Source organism: Zea mays, chromosome 5 (assembly GCF_902167145.1).
Source record: "Zea mays cultivar B73 chromosome 5, Zm-B73-REFERENCE-NAM-5.0, whole genome shotgun sequence".
NCBI classification, from domain to species: domain Eukaryota; kingdom Viridiplantae; phylum Streptophyta; class Magnoliopsida; order Poales; family Poaceae; genus Zea; species Zea mays.
In genome coordinates this window covers 71,016,558-71,027,119 of record NC_050100.1, presented here as the reverse complement: position 1 = coordinate 71,027,119, position 10,562 = coordinate 71,016,558, and the positions used below count along the sequence as shown (strand labels likewise).

Sequence of the window (10,562 nt, the reverse complement as noted above, 5' to 3'; positions counted from 1 at the left end):
AGAGTGGGGCTGAAGCAGGCCGATATACGCAGCGAAGCAAATCAGCGGTCCAACAGCCACAGGCAAGGTTGGGAACAGTCGTAACTCTTACCCAATCTCCTTTTTCTGAAAAACAACAAATAAGCAAGGGTGAGTACAAACGTACTCAGCAGCCCACCTTCACCCGCGGAATGGGGAAATCAGATATAATGCATGGAATATGTGGAGCTCAGGATATTTTGCAGAAACAACAATATTTTATGCAGGGTTGTTTTGTAAAACATTTTGTATTTTTCAAAGCGCATCCTCTCCCAAAGGAGCAAGAAGTTTTTCAATATTAGAACAAAATCCCCTGGACTAAACCATCCAGGTATCTCAGTAGTTTCCCACTGGTTTTCATTTTCAAAAACAGCTACTGGACTTCCCGTCCACCATAGCTCACGGCTCAACCGCCGGACCTTTTAAAAAACCACTTTTCTCAAAATCATCTCTCTTTTTTTTGGAAAACAAAATCCTAAATGCCATACCACACCAGACTCGTCCATTTCTGTGGACACAGACTATTCGAATAGGTTTTCAAACTCTGCGCAGAGGTGTACAATTTACCCACTAGTCCGGCTCTGCGATCTCATGATCAATGAGATCCGAATCCGAATCTCTTTCTTTCCCCGCACGTCCTAACCTTAACGGTTATACCGGAAGGAGTTAGGCCACCACCATGTCCAAACCGGACAAAACATTCCCCCTCCTTATCCTCCCGGTGCTCCCCAGCCTTCATAACCCTGGGGTTGGACCGTACGAGTTCAGATTGAGTGACTGCCCACACAGTCTCGAGTGGTTGTACTTATCATGAGTACAGGTAGCGAAAGATGACAAACCGGTCCTTATATGAGGGGACAATCCTTCTGCTCAACCTAAACCAGCTGAGCCTTCACCTTAGGCCCTCCCCTAAACCAGGGAGTCCCTGATCATCCCTACTCAAAGGTGATAAGGGTGAAAACCCTTCATCATACACATTTTGAAAAGCATTTTCTTTTGAAAAACTCACACCTTTTCTCAAATCATTTGTAACAAATATATTAAGGATTGATTGCGGCAAGCGGCTTGGGTGGCCATAATAACTTGTCTCAAAATCATATCATGCATAAAATAACAGGCTGAGGGTTGTGGTTGAAAAATCATAGGTAATTTATGCATCAAAGGGATCCAGTGAGCTTGCCGTGCTTATCCGGCGAAGGGGGAAGGAGAGCTCGCAGAACTGGCTTCTGGCTCCACCGCCTGGCGTAGACTTACAGATCTAGCCTCCGCGAGACGGCACGAACGCTCCGATAACTATGCAACATGAGCAAGCAAACATACAAACCAGCAAGTATACCAACAAATATTTAGTATAGTGGTCATAATAGTGATATATGGATGGGTATAGTCTTGAGTAGAATCTGTGTCATGTGGTGTTGTGATATTACTGGTGGTGGAGCAGAGGTGCTTACCAGGAGGGTGGACTGGAGGCAAAGCGACACTATGCGTGTAGCCGGAACAGCGGAGTAATTGAGTGGGTAGGGTGTTTTCCTTGGCTGAGGGTGTTGAGTGTGTGTGGAGAGGGAGATGGTAGCTGGGTGTATTTATAGCTGGGTGTATGTGGTGTAGCACAGTGAAGTTCACTGTTGGTGAGAATAGTGATGAATGAATCGTCTGACTTAGTATGAACAGGAGAGTTATAGGTAGAATATGTGACAAGAGTATTTTGAGAGTTTTCTGGAATATGGACCATGCTTAAGGGATGACATGGTTGGATAGGGAATAGTTTGATAAGAATTTAGAAACAAGAATTATTGGAATCTGAGTTTGAGAGCCTGGTTCGAAGGAATCTCAAAGTTAAGCGTGCTCAACTTGGAGAAACCTGGGATGGGTGACCAGATGGGAAGTTCCCTATTGGAAGGAAAATCACAGTCACCGGAGTTCGTATGACTGGAATATGGGTCTAGCTGGTCTTAGGTGGACTGGACAGCATGATGGATGAGTAGTTAAAATTCGGGGTGATCGGATGATCGACGAATAGTAACGATAAATAGTAACGATGGTGAAGAGTAACGATGATGAATAGTAACGGTGAATAGTAACGATGAATAGTAATGGTGAATAGTGATGGTGAATAGTCGTATGAACGAATGATGACCGATGAATAGGAACTATGAACGAACGGACGAACGATCAAATGATCGGACGAACGAACGATCGGAATTTCGGCAGCTCTAATGGCAGGACAAAGATTATCTGGAAGAACGATGAATAGGGACTATGAACGAATGATGAACGATGAATAGAAACTATGAACGAACGATGAACGATCGAATGATCGAACGAACGAACGATCGGAATTTCGGCAGCATAACGACAGGAAAAAGATTATTTGGACGAATGAACAGACGAACGATCGAATGATCGGACGAACGGACGAACGAACCATGAACGATTGGATGAACGATCGAACGATCGGACGAACGAACGAACAAACTAAGAACAGGGGGACGAACGATCGAAGAACGACCGAACGATCCTTGTGCTAGTGTGTGCTTGTGTGGAACATGGAGTGGGTGTGTGGGGGGGAAGAGAGTTGCCATGAAATGGCTTGGGGTGGGATGAGAGGAGGCCCTTGCCCCTCTATTTATAGCCATGGTGGGGGGATTAGGGGGAGGGATGAGAGGATTAGTTGGAGGATGAGAGGATTAGTGGGAGATTAGCATGTATTTGTCTTGTATAAGTGAGATTAGCTTGTAGAGCTCACCGTATGACACTGGAGGCATACGTATACGTATGAGAATGAGGAAAGTTATGAAGAAAATATTTGTGGGGACTTGAAAAATGATTCTGAAGGTATTTCTCAGGAGGAAAATATCTGAAGATATATCGGTGGAATATTTGGGCAGTATTTCTGGAAAGAATCAGAGGGGATCACTTGGGAAATATTTGGACAATATTTCTGGAAAGAATTTGAGGGGGATCACTGGAGAAACATTTGTAGGATATTTTGAGGAGAATTTTTGAGATACTATAGACCACTATATTTTATTTGCTGATATCAACTTGCAAATAAACATTTTGAAATGAAATTTGAAATTCATTTTGAATTTGGAGCAAGTTTGAGAAAATTTCAAGATTTGAATTTTTGGGATGCTACAAATCTACCCCACTTAAAATGAATCTCGTCCTCGAGATTCGGCTTAGAAGGGTTATGGGTATAGCTTTACTTCAGCTACATATCTTCACTTTGCAGACTTTTTGAGGAGATGGTACTTCAACAAAATCTGGCCTTTGCGGAGTATCTGGTTGCCGATTGCAAACGCTGATTCTGGCTACTCAAAGATCATCTTCAGGCTTCTAGGTTTCGCTTGGCAGCTAGCTTATTGAAGAAGCATCGATGCCAACACGCAAACCTTCCTCTTGCGAACTCCCACATGGATTCCTTCCTTGATTGGTCTTCTAGTGCTTCATCAACGGAACTTGGGTGATCACTTCTCACCCAGAAACTTATATGCTTCGATGATCTGGTCCTCCACAAACTTGCTACATGCCTTCTTCTTTTCTCCATGGCGGGAACCTTACTGGAACACTACCCCACTTAAAAAGAATGAGGGTAGAACTCTTGAATCTTGGGGACTTGAACTCCTTGAAGTACCTCATAACAAGGGTGTTACGGGGCCTTCTTCTGCTGTTGCTGCTTGACCAGGCTGCGGAGAGATGACTATCACGAGGTTGATTCTGGGAAAACCTTCTTCTTATCTTATCTTTACTATTTTCTTTTCTCTTCTCACTACCTCTTTCTTTCTCTTTGCTCTTCCCACTGGAGGATTCTATCAAAGAGTATTACCATCATACACTAGAGGAAACCAAAGACTATGAACCATGTGCAACAGTCTTCAACCCAAGAATCACCAAGCATTGTGATCTTAGGGGCGAGGGAGTGGAAAATGGAGTTGCTTGCGATTTGGCAGAGGGGATTTATCTGGAGTGTGCTTTGAGCGAGATGGGAGTTGAGGGAGCTGGTGGGGGGGGGGGGGGGTTTATAGGCGAGCGAGGGTGCTCGGGGGGTGTGGAGTGGTAGTGATGGAGCAGGTGACACGAGGCAGCAGGTGCGACAAGGGGAAGGGGGCCTATTGCCGGGGACGATGGCGGTGGGTGCGCTGCAAAAGGGGGCGTGTGTGGTGGAACCGCCCGAATTATTCCAGCTTAAGTGCCCAAGTCGCACCCTTAAAGGCAGCAACACACTTAAATCGGAATAATCTGTCAGTCCCTTGGATCTAGTCCGATAAAGCCACTTATCCAGGATCGAATACCACTAGCTCACTCGAAGGTGAGGCACAGAGAAATATAATAAACCATAATACCATAAATTAAGAAAGTATCATTAGTGATTACATTATCGGAGTTTCAGAAATAATAACCATAGTTTTTAATGCAGCAGAAATAACTAACGGAGAAAACCGAGTAACATGGCGAAGCCTGGCCACGCTACTCCTTCTGGTCCTCTCCTGTGGAAACAGTAACCCACTCGACCATCTATCCCGGTGGCGAGGATGAAGGCCAAGTCACACCATCAACCAAATCAAGGAGGTACCTGCAAAAATTATGCCACAAGCAAGGCTGAGTATACTAATACTCAGCTAGACTTACCCGGTGTGAGGAGTCTACTCCTCTACCTCTAGACCATGCAGTTGTTTGGCTGAGGGGTTTGGTTTGCCAAAAGCACTAGCTGAGTCTAAAAACAAGTTTTAGCTTTTCAAGTTCTAGAATAATAATTTAGACTAGATGAGAACCTATCTATTCATACATGGTATCAAACATTATGTCAATCAACATCTTTTTCTAGTTATCTCATTTCCACTTATTACTCAATGCAGTACAATGGATCAAGCAGTCTCATTGGCTGCGAGAAGCAGACGATTCGAATCGAGTTTTTAACCTTGCAAGGTAAACCTAAACACATGACATGTCAGGGCACTCTGTCCCCACACACGTCAACCGTCCCCATCGATTCCCCGTTCGCGACCATGCCTCACCGCCTTGGCGTACAATGCTCCACTGACCCCGGCCGCCGCCGTGCAGTGGCCACACTTGTACCCACCATATCTAGAATGGGAGACCCAGTCTCAAGTCGCGTGAGGGATAAAGTCCGCGCCCGGCTTCACTCAGGTACTAGGTTTACCGGTTACCATATTTCCCGACATGTGTTTAGTACATTCAAACGCTTGACACAGGTATCCGCACGTTAATCCTTATTTCAATTTCGTCTCATAGACAACGCATCCCCATGGATCCGTGTCCACAGACCATCATCATTCCGTTATCAAAAATGGACACAACCAATTCCTGACCTCGCGCGAGTGCTAGAAAAATCACTCGACTTCTACCGAGATCCTGATTTAGCATAGCAGCTACACGACCTAGCATACTAGTATCCATCTCAAAAGAAATCCTAAGTTCATGCAACTAGGGTTTCAACCAACTCCTACACTTAAGTGCACAGTACAAGCCTACAAACATTAAGTGTAGTAAAATAGCATATATATACGGTTATGCATAAAATTGGGGCTTGCCTTTAATTTAACACTTAAGTAGTCTTTGTTGGGGGAGGTGCTCGCTTGGCGAGCATCCAGTGGTTAAGTCCATCCTTCCTTGGGTAGTCCACCGACTGCACCTTGTGGTTGGCACCACATCACTTGCACGATCATCCTCTCCCGGTCCTAAATGAGATGCAAGATGCATATGTATGAATATGATGAAAAATACCACAAGATATACAAAGACACAGTAGCGAACTAACATTAATTTAGAAGACACCGTAAACCACCACACGTTAGCATTAGTTATCTACACATCATCAGGCATACGTAGTCGCTACCACTGGAAAGATGACGACGCTTACTTTACTTAACCAATACAAACATGACCACACAAGCATGAGCACAAGTGTTTACCATGTTCACTTTAATCATCCATTAGTTACTTAACATTAAATTAGTTAAGTACACAAGTTCGCTACGACTTATATATAGATAGACTTAGTTGAAAAGGAACTAAACACTTAATTGGGCTTTAAAATTATTCACTAGGCAAACACTTATTAGACTCTCACTAATTTGGTTCACTAACTTAGCGAGATGTATACTTGTTAATTATATAATTAGGTCCAATTGTATTAGTTATATTATCATTACTGCGTGTTCAACCAATCATCAAACGAGGAAACAGTCGACTCGAGTCAAACACAACAAATTAGAGCATCCACCAAACATAACAAAATCAGGACAGCAGCACAACAGGTGCTTGTTTCAGTCATAACTCTTCAAATATTTATCCAAACATAGCAAACTAGGACTTTCTGGAAATCTTAAAATATGCTCTACAACTTTGATATTTTTACCTCAACAAGATTCAACACTTAGCAAGGTTAAAAGTGCTAACACAACAGATCTGTCCAGATTTGGGCAGATTCAGACTTGCAACTTCAAAAATTCACAACTAAAGATTCAGACATCAAAACAAAGTGATCTTAGACTTTCTGTAAAGCTAATTAAATGTTCTATAAATTATTTATAAATATCCCTGGCTGGTTTAATATGTATCAAGGGTAAAATACACTATGAAGGATGTGTTGTCCAGAACTGGACAGATTCCGTTTTCACACTTTAAACATCCACAACTTAATCTTCAGATCATCAAAAAGAGTGATCCAAGACTTTTTGAAAAGCTCAGCAAAAGCACTACATAACTTTTCTAATCACCAAGAAGTGATTCCATGTTTAACTAAATTAAACAATATAGTTTTCGAAATCTGTTCTGTCAGTGGATAGAATACAATAACCAGTTTGTAAAATTCATAACTCCTAATCTGTCAGACCTATGGTTATGAAATTTTAACACAAGCAAGATAAGAAAAGCATCTACAACTTTCTTATAACGACCATGAACAGATTATAAAATTAAATTAGACAAACAATACAGTTTCTAAATTCTGTATAGAATTTGGGCAGATTCAGTTACTGAATTTGTGAAAAGCACAACTTCTAAACGATAAGACGTATGACTGTAAAATTTTAACACAAGTAAGATAATAATGTTATCTACAACTTTCTTGTGACCACAAATAACTTATTTCAACATTAACTTAAGCAACCATTGCAATTTCTAAAATCTGTTTAGAAATTCGACAGATTCAGGTGCTGGGCTTGTGAAAAGCACAACTCCTAAACGATCAGGTTTATGGCTGTCAAATTTTAGTACAAGCAAGATAATAAGGTTATCTACAACTCTTCTATATGACTTTTCCCCAGAAAACATAATTTAGTTCATCAAACATACAGAACTACAAAAACAGAGCGTGCAGCCCAAAACAGCAATTAATAAATTTCAGCTCCTATACAAATCAAGAATTGCCATGTTCTAGAGACTTGACTTACTCTAACACTTTACCATTTGTTAGAGTTAAATAACCAAGGGAGAACTAACAAGTAGACTTACTAATTTTTATACAAGTTATTTTGCGCTCTAGAACTAACATACACAATTAATCAACGCATTCACCACAATCATCAAATCCGGCATATATGTATATCGAAAAGCTTTTCACCCAAAAATTTACATTTCAACTTAGACATTACATGAGCACTAATACTTTTCATCCGCGATCATAACCATACACATTTAGACTACAACACGCAATTCATCGTGACCACGAACTTAACTAAAGCCATCTAACAAGTTGATTAACCTGAGCAACAACCTAGGCCGCTATACAACATACTCGTCGGCTAGCCTATTATTATCGAAATCCGAGACACAACATATACCACAACATTTTTATAAACATACATATTCACATGTATTTTCACACATCCACCAAATCATACGACCCGTAAACCACTAATCTCTAACTCGAAACCATCATGTGCTTACTTCCCAATTCATGAACACATAACGCATATTGACCCTACTCAAGATATAGAGGAAGCGATGACTACTTTAGCATGTCACCACCTCTCTATATAAGCCAAAACAATTTCTACTATCGACTAAGAGTTCTAAATATAAATCACATTATTACTTTCCACGCGCAAATAAACCTCAACTTAACACCAGTGACACAGATGGATTTTTACTAAACTCATCATGCGCATAACCATTTAATATCTAATTGGTACTAAGGTATAATTCAACATTCCAAGAGACATGCAAGCTTTTGTTTACTTCTAATTTTCACTAACTCTTCTTATAATTATAAAATGTGTGTCATTTTAGTACCATATGAAACTATCTAATTTGGGGCTAGAATTTTTATGAGGCATAGGTAATAACAAATCATGACCAATGTATAAATTTCACAGGCCCAAGTTTTATATTTTATTTAATACAAAAATAACAAATTGTTAATGCAATAACGCATGTGAGAGCAAGTTAAATCTAAAACTAAATATTTTCTGTGAATTCATGACCATATTAAGTTTTATTAGGCTACTATAATATCATGCAAGGACAGTGGAACGCCATTTTACATTTTTGCATCTATACATTATTTTTAAATCATTTAAAACTACTTAAGGTGCATTAAACAAGTTAAATCACTAACTTAATCATACATGCACAACAATTCATGAAATATTTACTAGTCGCCAAGCATCACACCAAGAGTCTTCTGTAAAAATTTGAATCCATTTGGAGCACTAGAGCTACAGATCCAAAAATAACGAGCAAATAAACCTTCTTTTCTCTATTTAACTTGTTTTAATTAACACACCAAGAAAACAGTGAACAATATATAAGTTTTATATTTTTCCTTGATGGAGTATGACAACATCTAACAAACAAAACATGTTTCATCATTTTTGGATTTTTATAAATAAAATTATGGAGAGAAGTAAGTTCGTTTATTCTCTAAACCAGTTTTCAAATACGAATTTCTACAGAACAACGTTTCCACTAAAACATGCCAACCTATAGATCTAATAGACAGAGAATTTCATAAGGAAGACAACAAAACAAGTTTCGTGATTTTTGGAGCTACCAAACGCAAGATATGAATTTTAGAAGATAATACAAAATCTAGAATTTGAAGCAACATTACCCTTGGCCTTGGGCCCACACGTCATGGACAGGGGGAGTCTTCTTCTTCCTTGGTTTCTCACGTGAACAGCAAATGTCCAGCCATGGGGGCTTCTTGCGCAGAGAGCAGGGGCGTCCATGGAGCTGCTTGGGGAGATGGCATGGAGATGGAAGATGCAGTGGAGAGCGGGGCCTGCATCTCCATGGGAGGCTGTGGAGAGGCACCATGCACCAAGCATAGGGAGGCAAGTGCCGAGCGCCATGGGTAGGGAGCTCCCTGCTCTTGCGCTTCAAATAGAGAGGAGCCGTGTGGGGAGAAGAGGGAGAACAAAATGAAAATGGCTGGGAGAGGAGGAATGGCTGCTGCTTGATTTAAAGAGACGTCCCTGCCAGCCATTGGGCGAGATGGGCGGCATTGTTGCAGAGCTCTGCACATGTTAGCCTGCTGGCAGGTGATGGCAGAGCGACCTTGGGCGCCCATTTTTGGCATTTTCCTTTTGGAATCGAACCCGGATCACTGCAGAAGATTTGTTCCTTGATGTATACTCTACAAATCGTGTACAGGACTTAAGGTGATTCGAACACTAGTTAGAGAGTTATAGACCCATGAAAATTGGTTTGTTAGTGGATTAGAAATCAGTGGAAACTGGTGAAAACTGAGTGTCAAAGCATGTCAAACGGAATCGGATGAATGTCATCTTTTAATATGTTGTGCCTCTTTTAGTTATTAACAACTTTTATATTTGGGAAAACTTGAGTTGTTCAACGAAAATTTGGGAACGCGAGACGTCGACCCGAACGATGCTGAGTTCAGACTTAGAAGAATTCGAATTCTGAAATCAGATTTTTATTCTGCCTTGATGGCACTGTTTGAGGTACTTAGAGATTGAATCAAGGCTTGGTTTAAATATAATATTTGTTGTATAACACAGGTTCTAAAAATTTTATTAAAGGTAAAACCTAATATCTTGAATATAAATAAAAGTTTCACTTTGGTCAAGGTAGCATCATTATAAAGCTTCAATTTATATTTTTAAGGCAATCAGGGTATTTCTCGACATTTTCATGGCATTTTCTCTACATAAACCCTTAATAACTTTTGTTGTAGAGTTCATATAGAGTTGTTTGAGCAAGATCACAAGGCTTGGTTGAATTTTAAAATTTGCATATGTTTAAACGAGAAGTTTCAAGCAAGTATAGGATTCATCTTTTTATGTGAGCATTTGGTTCAAACTTTGAGAAATCTTTAGAATACACTTGATAGATAGAGAGAAATGATGATATAGAGATAACAAGTTGATTTGCATAAAAATTTATTAGAGATTGACACGATAGAGATTCCGCTGGAAAATGTGGATTCAGATTATGTATTTGGACATAGACCGACTATCGAGAAAGCGGATTCGGACATAGATCGGATAACATCACAACTGTCCAGAGTTCGAATAAATGAGTCTGGACAGGAGTCGCGAGACGAGATTGACTTT

General features: G+C 40.4%; 1 pseudogene; it reads left to right on the top strand.

Annotated features, from left to right (window-relative positions):
• The first annotated feature begins 9,179 nt into the window (after positions 1-9,179).
• The window catches only part of LOC109939696 (uncharacterized), a 54,713-nt pseudogene continuing 53,330 nt past the window's right edge, over positions 9,180-10,562 (top strand).